Genomic DNA, 17,685 nt, shown 5'->3' with positions numbered 1-17,685 from the left:
TAGGTTCCAATTAGGGCCCTACATGGGGAAAAGTGAGTTAAAAGTCAGTGAGAAACCAAATAACTCAGAATAAAATAAGACAAAGCCAAAAGAAAACAGTGCTATCGGAAATTTGCTTTCATTCTCCACTGAGAATGTGAGAAACTTCACTTTGTACAACCAGACCTCTCATCCTCTCTTTCTGCAAACAGAAACTCCTAAGAGGGCTCCAGGTTAATGAATGCTGTCCCTTTGGTTTTAAAACCATTACATTTCTAAGATTAAGAACAGATAAGACAACTTACTTAAGAAAAGGCCAAGCAAATCAAAAGAAAAGTCATCTTCCTTTCACTTATTTGGAATATTAAATCTGCTAGAAAAAAGACTTGATCATATAAGGCAGTAAAAGCAAAAATCCAGATGAATTTCTATGTTTATAAAACTTCATATTTATTTTAGCAAAGAAGAGTTTCTGCTTTATATTAAAAGTGTTTTAACACTAATTGAACCTGTAATTTCATATCCTAACTAGCCTTAAGATGATAGGTTTAGGACTAAAAGAGACCCTGGAGAGCATGTATGTATGTATGTATGTATGTATTATATGAACTAAGGTCCAGAGATGAAGAATGTCTTTGACCAAGATTTTAAAAGCAGTAAGCGACAAAACTGGGGATGGACCCCAGATGTCCAGCCCCAAATTCAGTGTCCTTGCCACCACACTAAGATGCTTATCAATCCTTGAAGTACAAACTGAAAGACGGTTCCTTGTGATCTTCACTTAAATTCCCTCAAATAAAATGTAAGGCATATACTGAACTCTAAGGATGGAAAAGAAAATGCTGGGTATGGCAGCTTATACCCAATGCCTTCCGTCCTCGTTCCCGCCCCCCGCCCCCCCCCCAAAGGATTGTAGCATACTGCAATCATTACAGGGTTTGGGTAATTTGGCTTTATTTCCCATATGCCAATGCTATGCAAAACAATCTATACCTTCATGTGGTCATCTGGGAGGGCAAAGTCCACATTGTTTTACACTTTTCCAGCATGGTGCCATATGTACACAGGAACTTAGCACAATCTGATGATCAGCAACCTCCTTAATAAATCATCTTGAAAGGCAGAGACAGAATCCTGTTTTAATGAGCTTGAAGGTACATTAAAATTTCAATACTGAATTCACATTCAGTGACAAGGCTGAACGTTGCCACTGTACAACACAGGTATACTACTGTTTGTTAGCTTTAAAAACACACACACACACACACACACACACACACACAACCAGGTAGCAAAGGAAGAAGAAACAGTGACAGCTCAAGGGAGAAAAATCAGAGAGTCTAAGCCCTCCATGGCCTTCAGCAAAAAAGAAGGAACAGAGACTAGGTCTCAGAAGAGTCAGAAATATATACTAGAGAAATTGTGGACAAGAAAAATCCCACCATTAGCACCAAAATGAGTCTTCACAGTGAGTCAGAGCCCATAAATATTTAAGGAGAGTGAGGGAAAGAAGCGCACCATCACTAGAGATAAGCAGCTTGAATGAATTGTAAGTTCAGGGGCAGGGGTCTCAGAGCAGAAACTTTTAATATTAGAGTGTAATTAATTGCTAACCCTGATTCTTTTCAGAGTCTTGGGGAAGGGGAGGAGTAAGGGAAAAGGCAATAGAGTTTATTAATAGTCTACTATGTACCAGGAACTACTTTGCAATTAGATTTTTATCCCCTCATGATGTCAAAGATTTTGGCCTGGAAAGGACTTTAGAAGTTCATCAAGACCAACCTCTTCATTTTACAGATGAGGAAACTGAGGTCCTAAGAAGTTAAAAGCCCTACCCAAAGTCACACAGGTAGTAAGTGGGGAGAAAAAAAAGGGCAGGCATAATAATAACAAATAAAAATAGCAACAGCAATAATTAACAACTACTAGCATTTATACAGCACTTTAACGTTTTGCAGAGTGCTTTACATATGGCTCATTTGATTTGAGGCAATTGACATCATCAGACGTGCTAATGGCAACTCATAAATATGCTTTGTGCAGGATTTTTTCAATTTTTAATTTTATTTTATGGAATGTATTAGAGCTACAATAGCAAAATGGTGTCAGTCGCAGATGTCAAGCTAAACACAAAAATAGTTTTGTCATACTGAGCTGGGTTCTATATTGTTAATTTTTTAAAAATGGCCCAGGATCTGTGAAAGCTGGTTACTAGGTAAGATAACTTTAAGTTATGTCATCAGTCTCTTTTAGTCAAAGGCAGTTTTTACAAAGCAGATGGACAGTATTTTGCCTCAGCAACCACTATGCATGGCTGTGCTAAAACTAAACTTATACTATCTCCCACAGTATAAATAACACAAACTTCTTTCACCTGAAAAAACTAGACACTGAAACTGTGTTTGCAAAGCTAAGGATAATTCTTGCAAATTTCAATTTACATGAGTGAGCCCAAGGCTAGTAAGGTACAAAATTCACTTGATGTGTTAATTTCACACTCTCGGGTACTAATCCCACATGTGGGTGGGCGTTCTCTTAATTATGCCAAGTCGAACACTAACTGAATTACCAGAGAGGGGCATGACATCACGCAGTCAGTGCCCAGCATGGAGCTGGAGATCAGCTTCCTTCCTGCTTGCCAGGGGGAAATTGAGTATTATCCTTCAGGTCACTCAGGGTAAGCAAACTACTTTCCAGGAGTATATCACTCAATCGTGGGGCACTAGTGCTCCACTTAACATAATACTTCCTCCTTTTCACTATGTGTAGCATTCATGCTCTTAACATGTTTGATTGCCAACATGCCCTCAGGCAACTCAAAGCCAAACCCCTATGTACATCTGTACACTGAAGAGAGCTCTCCTAGGACAAAAGGCATGATTGCAGAAAAGCCAGGTGAGTAAACTTCCCCATCTGCAATAGTTGTGTTCCTGAACAGCTGAATGTAAATGTTTGTTAAATTAATTTAAATGCATTATAAAAGGCAGATATTAACAGAATCTCAAGGTTGGAAGAGACCTCCAAGGTAATCTAGTACCTGCAGAAAAATTTCCCTGAATCTACATTTTCATTCCTTTTCCAAAGTTCTTTCCACTATGAAACTGGATGAAAACATTTGGATGAATTAACCCAAATTATTCACCGCAACTTATGACAGATGGAAGATTTAGAGCCAGAAGTTCCTTGGAGGTTATCTAGGTGAATCCTCTCATTTTACAGGAGAAAGTAAGGCCCAGAGAAATTAAGTGACTTGCTCAAAGTTTTTCAGAGTAAAGTCTGAACTCAGTCCCTTGGACTCCAAATCCAAGACTTAGTCCATTTCAAACTGTTGCCCTACTTACCACTCTCCTTTAGAAAAACAGATAGCTGTGTAACCCTGCAAAAGGCAAAAAAGAAAAAAAAAAAAAAAGAAAAACAGAGATAGAGACAGAAAGAGAGACAACGACAGAGACACAGAGAGACAGAGTCAGAGAGACACACAGAGAGACAGACACAGAGACAGAGAGAATAGATACTGAATAATTCTTTCCTGGTTCTATCCCCTTTTAGTATTGTTCTATCCCGCAACCAATTAGTGGGCACCCCTCTGTCACGCTAAGGCTAAAAGTCCTTTTTTAAGCATTTATTTCAAGACTCAACTCATAGGTGGGCTCTAGTCTTCCTGATATTAGACTTACTTTGACACCAATTTTCACCTACCTGCCCTGACTTCTATCTCTAAGGCATGGCCCTTGAAAATCTGAGCTCACTGACTGACATACAAACTCCATTGTCTTTGAGGCAAAAGAGAGCAATTACAGCCTCAGAATTTCTTTAAAGGAAGTCTCCTTTAACTGGTGAGGACCCTTGGAATCTTATCAGTAAAACAAATCAAGAATTTATCTGTTCTACTTTTAACAAAGAAACTATAAGCAGTCATCTGGATAGTTCAAATCACAGCTATATCCTGCCTCAGCTCCAGGTCTGTGATCTGTGTCAGGAACTCCACATACATTTCCTCCAGATGGCCTGTAGTATAATCTCATGATGCTATCATGTTTTTTTCTTCCTACTTTGATCCTCACCCAAATGTTTTCCCCTCAAGTCCAAGGATTTCCACATAGGTGGATATCTTCTTTATGCAAAATGCTACATTATCACCTTTTATCTAATCTGTTCATTTTCCACAAGGTATCTCTTTCCATTGCTGCAGTCTAGGCATGAGTCAGACTAATCTTGCTAAAATGTGCTATCACACATAAGTCATGGGAGCCAGTATAGGTTTTGATAAGAACAGTCTACTTGAAACTCCTCAGCCCATCTACCTAAGCCATGAAGCCAAATGGTATAAGAGGATAGAGGGCTGGACCTGGAATCAGGAAGACAGGAGTTCAAATCCAAGCTCAGACATTTGCCATTTGTGTGACTCTGGGAAAGGCACTTCACATCTGTCTGCCTCCATTTTCTTACTTGTAACATTGTCAGCCTAATCTTCTGTTGTCTCCCTACAAGAACCTCTCTCCAGGTAAACCAGCAATACTCATTATCTCCCAGAGGCACACTTTATGCGTTACCAATGTCTTCTTCCCCTGGAAATAAAGTCTTAAACCCTTCTCTACCAAAAAGTTATTATCATTATAATTATTCTTTCAATTATTTAAGGGTCAGTCCAAATGCTACCTTTTTCATGGATCTTTCTCCAATCACCTATTCCTGAAGTTCCTTCCTCATGGCACTGATAAGAAGCTTTAGCACATAGTACTTATTATGGCAATTTTACAAGTCTCAGCTTCTCAAATAGAAAGTAAGCTTCCAGAGGACAAGGAACACCACACCATACACACACACACACACACACACACACACACACACACACACGCACGCACACACGCACGCACACACCCTTTCCCAAATATAGGAATTATTTAATTTATAGGATTGTTTTATTTTACATTTATTTAATATTTTATTTATGCAAGATGATTTATTAAGCGGGTGCTCAAGTAGTTACTGAATAGCTATTAAAGAACTGTCATATAACCATTTAAACTGCCATTGAACTTTTCACTTTAAATAATAAGGTTCAAAATACTGACTGTTGTTAGAAGCCAACATCAGTCTTAGAATTGCAAACTAGAAGCAAAAGGTAAAGTTACAATCAATAACTTCTGATTGACAGAACATCCTCTAACTAAAGGACACACTTCAGTAATTCCTATCTCAGTATTAGAAACAAGCTAGAGTAGGAAATTGAACTTGCAACAATAACTATGAACTTATGAAAGGATCATTTATCACTTAAAATTAAGTAAACATTGCAAATGCCTTAGAATTTTGTTAAATGCAAAATACAGATGAGATTCGTTCTCTCTTCAGAAATGGAATTAATTTGAAGTAGACCTGCATCAGGCTATTAATGCATTACCTGCTGTATCTTGTAAAGCTGACTAATGAAATCTATCACCACTTAAAGTAATACACACCCATTTTTACAAAATACAAGTTCAAACCAATTTTAGCTTCTCTTTGCTTTCTAAAAATGGTGAAGATTTCAATACATGGGGCAGGACCTATTTTTTTTTAAACCCTAAGATTTATTACCTTTTGAGGAGATATGATGCAATGAGAAGAAATAATGAATTTGGAGTTAGGAGCCTTGAATTCAAGTAATGACTACAGATACACACACATTAAAAAGTAAGATTCCTCACTTTGAAGATGGTGACAATAACACTTCTATCTGCCTTATGTAAGGTGATTTCCATGAAAGCTTCAGGGGTGAGGAACCTGTGGTCTTCAGGTCACATGTGACCCTCTAGGTCCTCAAGTGTGGCCCTTTGACTGAATCCAAACTAATGTGCTTATTATGTAAGTATGAACTATAATGAAAAAGAAATACAACATGGTGGTAGAACAATCTGGAGACTGGAGATCACCTGGATAAGCTTAGAGAAGTCACACCCTTTTTCAGGCCACATTTGCCTTATGTATAAAAATAAAGGCATTGACCCAAAAGATCCCTCATTGTTTGGGGCAACATCTTCAGAAGCAGGACAGCAATGTAGATGATTCTGGGGCAAAGTCAAGATGGCAGAGTAGAAAGAGGATTTCCGCAGGGCTTCCGCTTCCACCCCCGCCAATTAATGTAAAAGGTGACTCTGAACAAACTCTGGAGCTACAGAACCCACAAAATGACACAGAGAAGCTAACCTCCCACTGAGGACAGCCCGGCAGGCTGGTAGCAAGTGGCCAGCTCAGCTCTCTGGGAGCCAAGCCCGAGGTTTTAGCCTCAGGGCGGCCACAACCAGCCACCAGCTAGAGGGACTTCACATCACCAGCAGCTGTGGCAGTTTCCAGAATTATTAACCCATAGATGCTAAGGATAAAGTGAGAGGTCAGTGCAGTGTGGACTTTGTGAACCTGGAGTTCAGAAGTGCAGTTAGGCCTTTACCCCCTGGAAGGAGAAGCCACTGAGGCGCCGCAGCCATGCAGCCACCACCACATGGCTCCTTCAGAGCTCTCGGTCTGCAGATTGTAAGAGACCAGTCTGAGGGCTAATTGCTCTTTCTTTAACCTGCTTGGATCTGGATTGCAGTCTAGGGTGGAGGTCCTGGGGTGAATGACCAGTTTGCCAGAGAGTGTGGAGGCTTCAGAGAAGGCAACCAATTAATAGCTCCACCAGCTGAGAAAACCCCAGTGATTGGGACAAAGCTTCCCACTCTGGTAGCAGAGTTCTGCTGTGGCAAAAAGCTCAAAAGTCAAGTAATTGAGCGGCAACATGAGCAAGTGAGGGAAACAAGGCAAGCACAGAGGTCCAACTCTGGATTCCTTTTCTGGGGACAAAAAGGATCAAAACATGGAACAGGAGGAAGACAGTGAAGTCAGAACTCCTGCACCAGAAGCTTCCAAGAAAAGAATAAGCTGCTTACAGGCCATAGAGGAGCTTAAGAAGGATTTTGAAAACCAAATAAGAGAAGTAGAGGAAAAATTGGGAAGAGAAATGAGAATGATGCAAGAAAATTATAAAATGAGAGTCAATAACCTGACTGAAGAAAATAACACCTTAAAAAAATAGACTAACTCCAATGGCAAAAGAGGCTCAAAAAGCCAAGGAGGAAAAGAATGCCTTAAAAAACCGAATGTGCTAGATGGAAAAAGAATCTCAAAAGCTCACTGAAGAGAATCATTCCTTCAGAATTAGATTGGAGCAAACGGAAGCTAGTGACTTTATGAGAAATAAAGAAATTATTAAACAGATCCAAACAAATGAAAAAATAGAAGGCAAAGTAAAATATCTCATGGGGAAAACCACTGACCTGGAAAATCGATCCAGGAGAGATAATTTAAAAATTATTGGACTACCTGAAAGCTATGATCAAAAAAAGAACCTAGAAATCATCCGTCAAGAAATTCTCAAGGAAAATTGCCCTGATGTTTTAGAACCAGAGGGCAAAATAGAAGTTGAAAGAATCCATCAATCACCTCCTAAAAAAGATTCCAAAAAGAAAACTCCTAGGAATATTATAGCCAGGTTCTGGAGTTTCCAGATCAAGGAGAAAATATTACAAGCAGCAAGGAAGAAACAATTTGAATACTGTGGCAACACAATCAGGATAAAACAGGATCTGGCAGCTTCTACACTGAGGGATCAAAGGGCTTGGAATATGATATTCCAGAGGTCAAAGGAGCTGGGATTAAAACCAAGAATCACCTACTCAGCAAAACTGAGTATCATGTTTTAGGGCAAAATATAGTCATTCAATGGAATAGAGGACTTTCAAGCATTCTTGATGGAAAAAAAAAACAGAGTTAAATAGCAAATTTGAAATTCAAATACAAGAAGCAAGAGAAGCATGAGAAGGTAAACAGGGAAAAGAAATCATAAGGGACTTCTCAAAGTTGAACTTCCTACATTCCTACATGGAAAAATGGTAATTGTAACTTAATGAAACTTTTCTCAGTATGAGAATAGTTGAAGGGAATAGGAAAAAAAAAAAATATATATATATACACATACATTTATATGTCTACATAGGAGGGTATATGGGCATATGAATACATATGTGAGTATGTGTATATATGTGTACAGGTACACATGGACAGAGGGTATAGGAAGGGATGATACTTAAAAGGTGAAATTAAGAGGTGAGAGAGGAATATAAAGAGAGGAGATGGGGAAAGATAGAATGGGGTAAATTATCTCATATAGAAGAGGCAAGGGAAAACTGTTACAATGGAGGTGAAGAACAGGAAGGCAAAAGGGAATGAGTATTCTCAATGAATTTGGCTTAGGGAGGGAATAACATACACAGTAAATCTCACCCTGTAGGAGAGTCGGGGGGGGAAGGGGATGAGAGGGGGGATGATGGAAGGGAGGGCAGGCTTAGGGGGAGGGAACTAGGAAGCACCCACTTTTGAAAGGGGACAGGATTAAAGTAGAGAATAGAACAAGTGGGGGGTAGGATGGGATGAAGGGAAATATAGCCAGTCTTTCACAATATATCCACTATGGAAATGTTTTGCATAGCTACACATGTACAACCTATATTGAATTGCTTATCTTCCCAGTGAGGGGGAGTGATGAGGGAGGTAGGGAAAGAATCTGGAATTCAAAGGTTTAAAATCAAATGTTTAAAAATATATATATATATATATATATAATTATTATTTTACATGTAATTGGTAAATAAGATATACAGGCACTAGGGCACAGAGATCCACCTTGCCCTACTGGAAAGTCAGAGGGGGGATGGGGGAAGATATAAGAGAGCAGATTGGGGGAGGGGATATTTAGTGGGATCGCTGTTTGGGGTGGTGGGTAGGGGAAAAATGAATTTGTAATTCAGAATCTTGTGGGAATGAATGATGTAAACTAAAAAAATAAAAAATAAATAAACTACAAAAAAACCAATGCAGATAATTCTTCAGGGAGAACAAAACTAACAAAAATACTAAGACTATTAGCTTTATTCTATCATTAACAATTAAAGTAGTGACAGACAACTTCTTCCCTTTTCTTCCTCTCCTTTTAATTCACCTGTTATCTTAGGATTTTGTTAATAAGTAGACTTAAAAAATACCAAAGACACATGTTAGTAACTCCCGACTGATGGAATTTTTGACCTGGTTTAAAAAAAAAGAAAACAAGAAAAAGTCATGTTGTATAAAATGTTATGTTCTTCATTAAACATATTTTTCATTCCAACTACTACTAGTTCAATATTCCTGATGTGGCATAATTGGTAGGCTAGTGCCAATGGATGACAGTGTTTCCCCTTTACAACAGAAAATAGACCCAGTCAGCACTGGCCCACACAAGCCACCACAGTATACGTTGAACTTGTCATGACTGTCTATGAGTTGTCAGTTTTCTCTCTACCCCGTGGGTTAGTTCTGGTGGTTCTTCCTATTTTGGCTCCTGCTTTCAGCTCCTGGTCTTTCATAATTGATTCCAGCTTTCTCTCTGCTAAATCTCACATTTCTTCTCCCTCCTGCAAGAGTTTATGTCTCTGCTTTGGAACCCTCCATCTTGTTGATGCAACCACAATTCTGCCTGGCTTCTAGCATCTCATCTTATTTCTCACCCCATGCAATGCTTTACTACATTGGTACCCCAGAAGCCTGGAAACTACCCCCCAAAAGTGCTGAATGCCAGCAGCTAGCTAGGGCAGACAGCAATTGCTCTTTCAGGATACAGAACCAGAAGTATCTATTTGCTGTTTTTGTTTTTCTTCTACTGCAATTTTTTGTCCCATCTATACCAGGGAAGAAGAGAAGGTAGTTATCCGGCCATTTCCTAGATGAGAACTGAAGCCCCCAAAACTCAGATGGTCTAATAATTACACAACAAGGTAGCAGCCACCCCAGATTTCCTGTCTCCCAGAACAGCACTAAGTGAATAGAAGAATATTTCTTCTCGCTCCATTCTTAGTATCCAAAGCCTTTGAGAGCCTCTTGGAGGCTGGGCACTGGGACACATCTCATGACTTCAAATTCTGAATTGTGTTAGCATGAATAAGAGATAAAGGAATTACTGCAGCTTCATATCAGATTTTAGTTGATCTCTTCCAATGATACCTCTACTTACTTTAAAATAATCTGTCATTAGTTGTTCAGGTCTGGGTATTGGGGGTGTAAGAAGTAAAGACAAGGCAGGGCATATGTATGCTACTGGGGGGATGGAAGGAAGTGCTGAGAATGCTTTGCTCTTGGAGCCTCTAGTCAGACCAAGTCATATCATGTTTAGCTAGTTTTAAATTGAGACAGACTTCAATATGTATATGTATGTGTATATGTATATTTACATGTACATAATGCCCTCTTCACCAGTTAATGCATTTGTTGTTTGACCTAGACATGAGGATTCCCTAGATGTGGGAACATACATTGTTAGAGGACAGAAATTAAACAGCAAGAAAAAGCTTCTCATATTCACTTTCTTTTTCTAGCACTACTAACTATGCATATTTTAGCACTTTTTTAAAAAGAAGGAGAAGAAATAAAAATTAGCACCCTAACAAACACCTACAAAGCTGCTTTTGGAGGAATAGAAGCACATCGAGAGAGATATGTTAGACATCTGGCATCATCTGTCAAACTGCCAAACTACTGTATTTTTAAGCTATTTATACCCTTATTTAAAAAAAAAAAAAGAATCTGACATTCCTGTGGCATGCAGCAGGACAGTGTTCTTGCAAAGAATTCTTGTCAGATGTGATGTAAGACCTACACAATCTCTGTGCCCTTGCTATAAAGGGTACACAGTAGCCTTTGTAACTTTAGTGTTTAAAGGCATATGGTTCACAAGACAGATCACAGTGCAATACAAACCAGTACACAAAACCAAGAAGATGAACATCCAGTACTACTCCACTAGGAAAGCTCCCTTTGGCATCACCTAAGGAAATTTTTAGATCCCTTTGTTCACTGAAGTCTCAATAAAGAAGTCTTTACAATACAGCAATGCCTGTACACACTCTGGGTGTCAAGAACAAGATGAGACCTGCTAGACCTGAGGTTTCATCAGTGGGGAGGAAAAGAGAACTCCCAAGGGTGAAATTCCCTTCACCAAAACAATTCAGCATATGCCCACAATTTACAGTCAGAATTGTCCATGAATACTGAGAGGTACAGGCTCTAGCCCAGGGTCATTTAGTCAGAGGCAAGACTTGGAACCTGGATATTCCAGAGTAAAGTCAGCCTCTATCCTCATCCCCCTGCCCCACACACTGTACCTTTAAGTCTTACATGGAGCATTTACTGAAGGACAGAAAATGCCAGAGAATGGCTGTTTGCTGCTTAGTAATAGAAGAAATTCCATCATCCAACTAACTTTTCATTGATATTAAAAAAGAAAACTTCAGAACAATAAGATGTTATTGTTATAAGATAATAAAATAATCAGATTCATTGTGCATGCTGGTGGTAGGGAGAACAGGTAGCAACAAAAGAGAAATATAAGTTTTATTGGCTGTTCATGCCAATAATTGCAGATTGGAAGGAGAATAAAATTTTTCATGTGCTCAAGGTAGCAAAATCTTGAGAATTAAGGAGGCTTTTATGTTTATTTGATCCTGCAGATTATTTTAGCATTTCCTTGCTTCTACGCAGCCCCTCAAAAGCAATTAGCTTTCAGACAAAATCAAGAGATTTGGGGAGAAAGTCTAAGGGACAATTTGGTGAACCTGTACAATTGTTACTGGCTAAAAAAGTAAGATTTGTAATCCTAAATTACTCAGCATTCACTTTCCCATCATCTACTGTTATTCTACAAAGATACAAAAATCAAGATCCTAGATAAATATTTCTATGAGGGGTAAGGAGGAAGAGTGATTTTAATAAGAGTCTTAGTGGCTATTTAGAATCAACTCATCTTCCCTCCTTCCCCCAAGACTTTATGAGAAAAAGAGAAAGGAAAAAATGGGTATCTAGAACTGAATTTAGTTCAATATGCTATATTTGCCATCACCATTGAAGATTAACAGATTTCATAATACAGTCCATCAAATTAATTTTAGGAGGTTTTTAAAAATGGAATCTCATATCTTCCATGCCATTCTGTCTGAAGTGGGGCTTGGGAGAAGACCAACCAAAGATCTTATAGTTTTCTTTGTGTTATTTAAAGACAAACATACTGCTATCCTAACCATCTTGAAAGCTGAGCAAGAACAACTATCTTCATTTTCATCCATACATAAAAAGAGCTATCTATATTCAGCCTAGGATGCTCTAAAGCGAACACTAATTACCTAAAGTAAATGCTTGCCCAATGATTTGACTTTTGGCTGAAAAGCAAATGTTAATATTGACTATTGTTGCTTAATAAACGTTGCTTCTATGAAACTTTTCATTGATACTTTGCCCCAAAGGGAAGTGCTTAATAAAAATAAACAATAGAAAGAAAATAAGCTCCTATGTTCAGCTTCCACATTTATCACAGGTTATGTGGATGAACTGCAACTGTTTTTAAGCTCTTAAATAAATGATGTCAACATCTTCTCATTCAAAGAGAGATACCTGTGTAAAGAACAGGTGTTCTTAACCTGGGGTCCATTAATTTATGAAGGTTTTTTTTAATATTCATAAATAAATTTCAACATTTTCTTTGTAATCCTAAGTATTTTATATTATTCATTTTAAAATAGTATTCTCAGAAGGGGTTCATAGGCTTTACCATACTGCCAAAGGAGGCAATGAAATACACAGAAAGGTAAAGAAGATATGATAAATTGCTGCTTGGATCCCTATTCCGACTCACAATGGGGAAAGTGGACACAGGTTCACAAGGGGCTGATCCTCCCAGCCAATCACAGCAAATTCCCTGGAATTCCAACAAGTTGATGGAAGAACAACTTGTCACTGGATTGTTTAAGAAAACAGAGGGCAAAGCCAAGATGGTAGAGCAGAGGCAGGAACTCACCTGAACTCTACCAAACTTCCCTCCAAAAAACTTTAAAGTGTCTCAAATTGAATTCTAGAGCAGCACAACCAACAACAGTCAAGGAAGTCGGTAGAAAAGGTCTGTTAAACCAAGGTAGTGGCTGGCCTGGAGTTAAGGCATGCTGTGGCAACCCCAGCAGCGGGTCTTGAAGTGGCTGCCTCAGGGACAGCAGCAACTTCAAGAGCTCTCAAGCCCACAGAAGCTAAGGGCATTGGATAACTGATCAGAAAGAAGCTACAGGGCCATTGGCCAGCATTGGGTGCAGAAACCCGTTGCATTGCCTATACATAGTTTTGGATCACAGTTCTGAAAAAACAGAAAGTCAAGAATATCAAGAGAATCAATTTAAAAAATTGAAGGAAGGAAGTCTAGCAGTACCAGATCTCAAATTGTACCACAAAACTATATCATCAAAACAATCTAGTACTGGCTAAGAAATAGAGTGGTGAATACACAGTAGTAAATGACAACAGTAATCTGGGGTTTGAGAAACCCAAAGATCCAAGCTTTTAGGTCAAGAACTCACTATTTGACAAATATTGCTGGGAAAACTGGAAAGAAGTTTGGCAGAAACTAGGTTGAGACCAACATCTCATACAGTATACAAGAGGTCAAAGTAGGTACATGATTTAGACATTTAGACATACATTGATATCATAAGGGAGCATGGAAAATTTTGGAGGCCAAATTTGGAGGCCATCAGGTCTATGAATAAGGGAAGAATTTATGACCAAATAGAGACAGAAAACACTGTGGGATGCAAAATGAATAATTTTTGATGACATTAAATTAAAAATATTTTGTACAAACAAAAGTAACAGACAAAATTAGAAGGAAAGCAAGGAACTGGGGGAAAATTTTATAGCAGTTTCCTCTGATGAAGACTTCATTTCTCAAATATGTAGAGAACTATGTAAAATTTATAAGAATATGAGTCATTCCCCAATTGATAAAGGGTCAAAAGATTTGAAGCAGTTATCAGAAGAGATCAGAGCTATATATAGTCATATAAAAAGTGCTCTAAGTCACTACTAGTTAGAAAAATAGATGTTTAAACAACTCTGAGGTACCACCTCATGTCTCAGATTGGCTAATATAACAGAAAAGGAAAATGACAAATGTTAGGGGGAATGTGGAAAAATTGGGACTAATGTACTGTTGATGGAGTTATGAACTGATCCAACTATTCTGGAAAACAATCTGGAAGTGTTCCCAAAGATTTACAGAACTGTGCATACCCTTTGATCCAGCAATACCATCACTAGGTCTGTACCCCAAAGAGATCAAAGAAAATAGAAAAAGTTCTATATGTCTAAAATATTAATAGAAGCTGTTTTGTGGTGGCAAAGAATTGGAAATTGAGGGGATACCCATTATTTGGGGAATGGCTGAACAAGATGTGGTATGATTGTGCTGGAATACTACTGTGCTGTAAGAGGTGATGAGCAGGATGCTTTCAGAAAAACCAGGGAAGACTTATATGAAGAGAGGCAAAATGAAGTGAGCAGAACCAGGAAAACACTGTAGACAGTAACAGCAATATTGTATGATGTGGAAGGTATTTCTAGGTGACAGGAAAGCATATCCCCATTCCCATTCCAATGAAGTTATGCCTATGATGGAACTGAAGTTCTTACAAGAACTCTCGAGAATGTGAGACATACCCCTGAGAACACAAGTTTATAGAGACTTTTCCACCTTTGGGAAAACAGTGGTTAGTCTCCAAACAAAAGGGTCTTAGTCTAAATACCAGCCTTACTATTACCCCACACAAGTACCACAACTCTCTAGTAAATAAGCTTCCAATCCCATTATTGTAGTGATGTTACTACTTACCAACTTTGCCAGTGGGGAAATGGAAGCATCAAATGATTATGTCATCAGCCTATGTTTACACTTTGAGCTCATGGCCAAAACAGAAAGAAAATCCTTAGTCATTAGGCCATCTTCTCAACCATGATGTCAATATAATGACTACAGACTTCAAACAATGAACTCTTTAGTGATACATTTCATGGAACATTTTTAAGGGCCCCAAAAAGGAAAGAAAATATGGCTATACTTATACCTCTTTTGTTTAAACAGCAAAGATATTAAGCAAATGAAAAAAGTAATTTTCTTATATCTAGTGAATATAACAAGGTATCCATTGTCTGTTAAAAGACAGGGTGAGTGACCACCATTATCATTGTCACGGAGAGGTTCAGGAGCTTTGTCTGTATATTACAGTGTTCTTAAGACAGACCAACACCAGGTAGAAGCCACAGCCCTAAAATTAGAGATCTTGGAAAGGAAGTATTTTAAAATGTATTTTTTAATTGAAAAATAATGCTACACAGAAGTACCACCAAAAAAAAACTGATTTATTTGGGAGAAATTCATTTTTTTTTCTCAGGTCCTACTCAAAAAATGAAAAAAAAATCATACATTATAATGCAAGTTAAAGAGAGTGTGGGTTAATAGGGGCAAACCAACAAATATGTGCTGTTTACAACTGAGAAAGCCAACACAAGTGGAACATATTCACTGTCCTTTTCTTCACCCACAGTCCCCCTCCCCACTCCATTTACAGGACAGCTCTTTACCCAATAGCAAAACTTGGAAACTCCTATTACTCTTTGAGTTTTTACCACCTTGCCTCCTTCCTCCATCTCCTTTTTTGGAGTTCTAAGACAACAAGCTCCGTTGATCAAACAGCAGTTCTATGATCACTGATCTACAAGTGGAAATTTGTCTCAAGTTACCCAAGTGTCAAATTTTTGCAGAGATAGAATCAACCCCTAGCGGTCTTCTCTACAGTTTGATAAATGGGAGGTTAAGAAGTGCTGATGGACTTTGCAGAGAAATCTCTTATCACAAAGGAACATGAAGTTAGGTTTGTAGAACACCCACCATGCCTCCCCATCTCTCTCACATGCACAGGTGCAAAGGGGAGGAATATGGCCTCCCCTCCTTTGTAGCACCAACAGCAAGAACAAGGCAGATCAGGTGTACAGACAGGAACAAAGAGGTACAAAGAGGAAGCTTCTCCTTTCTTGGGAGACTCAGGAGGTCATGGCGAGTCTGTGACACCAAGGGCATTATGACGGCCAGAACCGAGATCTGGGATGTCAGAACTGGGAGGAAAGTACATGTACTCAGACCAATGTAGTAGCTAAAATACGATGCCAAAGAGTCGAAGCTGAGCTATCAGCATAACTATAACTTATCAGCATAATTATAATAAGGCTTGACTTCTGATTTGGTCAGCCATAGTATAGGGGGGAAAAAACATTCAATTTCAAGACCAAACTCTGATACTTAATAGCTTAATAACCTGGGGAGGGCAACAAACTTTTTTGAGCATCAGATCTCTCATTAGTAAAATAGGGACAGTTACACCTGTACTATAATTCACGGAACTATTATCAACATCAAATAAAATTATATATGAAAATAATGCTTCGTAAAACATAAAGCATCATACCAATATTACTTATTACTAGTTATATGCTATTTTTTTCAATTGACAAGACTCTATTTCAAGTAAACAAAAATATTTTTTAAAATAAAAGAAACTAAATATTATGCATATATCTATAGATTTAAAATATCTCACATTTTTGATCCTAGATATTTCTTATCATTTCTGGCTTTACCAAAACTCACCTTTCCTTTTGATCCCCTGAGGAAAGCCCTTTCAAAGAAAGGCATTCATGAGCAGAGGGAAAAGTTACAAAGTGCTTCCTCCTAGAAGCAGGTATTTTACTCATTGCAGAGAGAAGAATATAGAGAGATGATTATCAGATGCCTGTTCAGCAAGCATGCAATACTACTTAGCTTGGCCACCCGATTACTGCTACAAAAAACAATTATTCATTACAGTGGTTTCAGACCTGATCAAGGAAGCATGACAAGGGTCATTTGACTATGGCTGTGCACAGTAAGAGGTCTGTACCAAAGTAAATAGTCCTGTCTCCTATCATTTCCTGCTGCCATTAAAGAGATCCCATGTCTCAGTGCCACCCTTATTCCACCAACCTTTCCTTATCCATAAGTTGTACACCATTTACCCAATCCCGACCTTCTGCCTTTCGCATTCCCAACATTCACCATGTTGTTGTTACCCTTTTTAAGGCACCTTTGCTTTCACTGGAATACTCTTTACTTTTGACCTCCAAATTTATCCTCATCCAAGAACTGCAGGAACTCTCATTAAACAAAAGAGCTGCAAAGGTAACTTGGTCAAAAACACTGACTGATTAGTCAGTAGATTGGCTCCAATGTCAACTTTAATATTTATTACCAACAGAGTCTGAGCCTCCAATTTTCTCATCTGTAACATGGTAAAATATTTGGTCTGCCTTACCTCACAGGGTTGGTGCACAGAATCTTTAAACCATAAGTGATATATAAAGTTATAAGATTCAGTCAGTGCACAGAGGGTAGCTGATTTTACTTGGGACAGTGAGATTTGGTAACTGACCCTATGCTCATCTACAGAAAACTTTGTAAAAAGGCAAACTACCATTACACCTGTTATCTTGCTCAGCATCCAAAAAAATTGTACCTGTGTCTTTCTATACATACTTCTGTATTCAAGACTTAGTCATGACAAAGTATTATTACATGGCATAAAACAGTATATAGTGGGCATACAAATTACTGGTTGAGTATCTTGAACACCCTGGGTAGGAATTCTTCTACTAATATGAATCAACTAAAAACAATGAAAGCATAGGGAAAGATAATAGCACAAGGGTGTGTGTGTGTGTGTGTGTGTGTGTGTGTGTGTGTGTGTGTGTGTG

General features: G+C 38.4%; 1 protein-coding gene across 2 annotated transcripts in view; it reads right to left on the bottom strand.

The window, feature by feature from the left end:
• Positions 1-17,685, bottom strand: part of SIPA1L2 (signal induced proliferation associated 1 like 2) — a 255,321-nt gene that overhangs the window by 171,528 nt on the left and 66,108 nt on the right. The window contains exon 3 of one of the 2 annotated variants that reach the window (XM_069064868.1): positions 973-1,091. The exons of the other annotated variant lie outside the window; for it this stretch is intronic. The gene's annotated coding sequence lies outside the window, so the exon portion shown is untranslated. The remainder of the gene's footprint in view (positions 1-972; positions 1,092-17,685) is intronic. 2 annotated transcript variants of the gene reach the window in all.

The sequence above is a fragment of the Petaurus breviceps genome, unplaced genomic scaffold, assembly GCF_028583685.1.
Source record: "Petaurus breviceps papuanus isolate PSGF00001 unplaced genomic scaffold, PetGlider_PUasm1.0 90650, whole genome shotgun sequence".
Taxonomy (NCBI): Eukaryota; Metazoa; Chordata; class Mammalia; order Diprotodontia; family Petauridae; genus Petaurus; species Petaurus breviceps.
This window is presented reverse-complemented; position numbering and strand designations above follow the sequence as displayed.